The sequence below is a fragment of the Oncorhynchus gorbuscha genome, unplaced genomic scaffold (assembly GCF_021184085.1).
Source record: "Oncorhynchus gorbuscha isolate QuinsamMale2020 ecotype Even-year unplaced genomic scaffold, OgorEven_v1.0 Un_scaffold_2001, whole genome shotgun sequence".
Taxonomy (NCBI): domain Eukaryota; kingdom Metazoa; phylum Chordata; class Actinopteri; order Salmoniformes; family Salmonidae; genus Oncorhynchus; species Oncorhynchus gorbuscha.
Genome location: NW_025746622.1, coordinates 4,084 through 8,166, shown reverse-complemented (window position 1 = coordinate 8,166; position 4,083 = coordinate 4,084).

Here is a 4,083-nt window from a genome sequence, read left to right as displayed (position 1 = left end):
GCAAAATGATTTTCTAATGATCAATTAGCCTTTTTTAAATGATAAACTTGGATTAGCTAACACAACATACCATTGGGACACAGGAGTGATGGTTGCTATGTAGATATTCTATTAAAAATCTGCCGTTTCCAGCTACAATAGTCATTTACAACAATAACAATGTCCACTGTATTTCTGATCAATGTGATGTTAATGTAATGGACAAAAACGGTGCTTTTCTTTCAAAAACAAGGACATTTCTAAGTGGCCTGAAACTGTTGAAAGGTAGTGTATATATAGATTTTTTATTTTTTTATCCCAGCCCCCGTCCCCGCAGGAGGCCTTTTGCCTTTTGGTAGGCCGTCATTGTAAATAAGATTTTGTTCTTAATTAACTGACTTGTCTAGTTAAATAAAGATTTAAGAGAGGAGGGGCTGTCTGCCACTGCTAACTGCAAATGCTAACTGTTTAGAGGAGAGGAGGGTCTGCCTGCCACCTCGAACTATTAATGCTAACTGTTTAGAGAGGAGGGCCTGCCACTGCTAACTGTTAATGCTAACTGTTTAGAGGAGAGGAGGGCCTGTCACTGCTAACTGTTAATGCTAACAGTTTAGAGGAGAGGAGGGTCTGCCTGCCACCGCTAACTGTTAATGCTAACTGTTTAGAGGAGAGGAGGGCCTGTCTGCCAACGCTAACTGTTAATGCTAACTGTTTAGAGGAGAGGAGGGTCTGCCTGCCACCTCAAACTATTAATGCTAACTGTTTAGAGGAGAGGAGGGCCTGCCACTGCTAACTGTTAATGCTAACTGTTTAGAGGAGAGGAGGGTCTGCCTGCCACCGCTAACTGTTAATGCTAACTGTTTAGAGGAGAGGAGGGCCTGTCTGCCAACGCTAACTGTTAATGCTAACTGTTTAGAGGAGAGGAGGGTCTGCCTGCCACCTCGAACTATTAATGCTAACTGTTTAGAGGAGAGGAGGGCCTGCCACTGCTAACTGTTAATGCTAACTGTTTAGAGGAGAGGAGGGCCTGCCACTGCTAACTGTTAATACTAACTGTTTAGAGGAGAGGAGGGCCTGCCACTGCTAACTGTTAATACTAACTGTTTAGAGGAGAGGAGGATCTGCCTGCCACCGCTAACTGTTAATGCTAACTGTTTAGAGGAGAGGAGGGCCTGTCTACCACCGCTAACTGTTAATGCTAACTGTTTAGAGGAGAGGAGGGCCTGCCACTGCTAACTGTTAATGCTAACTGTTTAGAGGAGAGGAGGGCCTGCCACCTCTCACTGTTAATGCTAACTGTTTAGAGGAGAGGAGGGCCTGCCACTACTAACTGTTAATGCTAACTGTTTAGAGGAGAGGAGGGCCTGCCACTGCTAACTGTTAATGCTAACTGTTTAGAGGAGAGGAGGGCCTGTCTACCACCGCTAACTGTTAATGCTAACTGTTTAGAGGAGAGGAGGGCCTGCCACTGCTAACTGTTAATACTAACTGTTTAGAGGAGAGGAGGGCCTGCCACTGCTAACTGTTAATGCTAACTGTTTAGAGGAGAGGAGGGCCTGTCTACCACCGCTAACTGTTAATGCTAACTGTTTAGAGGAGAGGAGGGCCTGCCACTGCTAACTGTTAATGCTAACTGTTTAGAGGAGAGGAGGGCCTGTCTACCACCGCTAACTGTTAATACTAACTGTTTAGAGGAGAGGAGGGCCTGCCACTGCTAACTGTTAATGCTAACTGTTTAGAGGAGAGGAGGGCCTGTCTACCACCGCTAACTGTTAATGCTAACTGTTTAGAGGAGAGGAGGGCCTGCCACTGCTAACTGTTAATACTAACTGTTTAGAGGAGAGGAGGGCCTGCCACTGCTAACTGTTAATGCTAACTGTTTAGAGGAGAGGAGGGCCTGTCTACCACCGCTAACTGTTAATGCTAACTGTTTAGAGGAGAGGAGGGCCTGCCTGCCACCGCTAACTGTGAATGCTAACTGTTTAGAAGAGAGGAGGGCCTGTCTGCCACCGCTAACTGTTAATGCTAACTGTTTAGAGGAGAGGAGGGCCTGCCACTGCTAACTGTGAATGCTAACTGTTTAGAGGAGAGGAGGCCTGCCACTGCTAACTGTGAATGCTAACTGTTTAGAAGAGAGGAGGGCCTGTCTGCCACCGCTAACTGTTAATGCTAACTGTTTAGAAGAGAGGGGAGTGTGAAAAGAAAATCATCCTAATTTATTTGCAATAAAAGTTCCCTCCCCTCCCTCCCCTCCCCTTCGCCCTCCCTCCACACTCCCCTCCCTCCTCCCCTCCCTTCCCTCCCTCCACCCCCCCTCCCTCCCTCCCTCCCCATCCTCCTCCCTCCCTCTATCCTCACTCCATCCCTCCGCTACTCCACCCTCCCTCCACACTCCCCTCCCTCCTCCCCTCCCTTCCCCCTCCTTCCCCCCTCCCTCCCTCACTCCCTCCCCATCCCCCTCCCTCCCTCTATCCTCACTCCATCCCTCCGCTACTCCCCATGGCTAATTGTTATACAGGTCTAGGGAGGAAGCTACTGCTGTGCCAACAGCCAGCCTCCAACAAGAGCAAATAAAGCATCAACAGAAAGGAAAAGGTCTTCATGTCAAAGTGAACTTCACAGTAACTCACAGCCCAACTCTCCACTACTGTCCTCCAATCAGGAAACTTAATGGGATGTCAGTGAGGGCTCAGGACAAGCCAACCAGTAGTTAACACAACTAATGTCTCTGCTTTATTTAATTAGATACAGCTGACTGATAGGAGAGAGGTCCTCGGTACAGAGACAGACAGGAATTAGCACTGCTTTATTGAATTAGATACAGCTGACTGATAGGAGAGAGGTCCTCGGTACAGAGACAGACAGGAAGTAGCACTGCTTTATTTAATTCGATACAGCTGACTGATAAGAGAGAGGTCCTCGGTACAGAGACAGACAGGAAGTATCACTGCTTTATTTAATTAGATACAGCTGACTGATAGGAGAGAGGTCCTCGGTACAGAGACAGACAGGAAGTATCACTGCTTTATTTAATTAGATACAGCTGACTGATAGGAGAGAGGTCCTCGGTACAGAGACAGACAGGAAGTATCACTGCTTTATTTAATTAGATACAGCTGACTGATAGGAGAGAAGTCCTCGGTACAGAGACAGACAGGAAGTATCACTGCTTTATTTAATTAGATACAGCTGACTGATAGGAGAGAGGTCCTCAGTACAGAGACAGACAGACAGCAACAGCAAGGCTCTCGCTCTCTCTCTCTCTCGCTCTCTCTCTGGCTCATCTTGTTATATAGGTCACAATATCAAACAGAATCACCTCTAGCTGAAAACAATGATTTATTCAAATACTGGCAGCCGATCCAGCATGACAACAGATTGCCTCTTGGTTGAATGCCACGTTATAGCGACGGCAACATAATGGCAACAAACGCAGAATACTCCACGAAGCTTGTACATCCTACCCTGTCTTGATTCAGACAACAACAGAAGTTAGGAGAACGAAAGAAGAAAAAAAAAATCCTCAGATTGAATCATTTCAAAACCAGTAACACAACATGAGCTCAGAGAATTCTCTACGTTCTGTCAAACCATTTTTTCTTCTTCTATCAGGTGGTTTTTTGGTAAGCGCTCATTCTCAGCAGAATAACATGTCTGCGGGTGTGTGCGTGTGTGTGTGTGTGTGTGTGTGTGTGTGTGTGTGTGTGTGTGTGTGTGTGTGTGTGTGTGTGTGTGTGTGTGTGTGTGTGTGTGTGTGTGTGTGTGTGTGTGTGTGTGTGTGTGTGTGTGTGTGTGTGTGTGTGTGTGTGTCTGTGTGTGTGTGTGTTGTGAGAGAATGCGTCCCATGGGACATTGCTGCTCCTCCTGAGAGCTGGAGCAACACAGCAACAGGACTACGGCTAGATATCAGGCATACTTCCCGTGGGCGTTTGTATGTTGGCAGTGATTGATACTAGCTCAATGCACCCATGGCTGCCAGTGAGTTGTGAACTCATTTTTTTTCCCGTAGCAATCTCTCTCTCTCTCTCAAGTACATAGACGACGCCAAGCCCGGGCTAACAAAAAAAACATTCTGCTGTGTGCGCTTGTGGATTCCTCATGAGA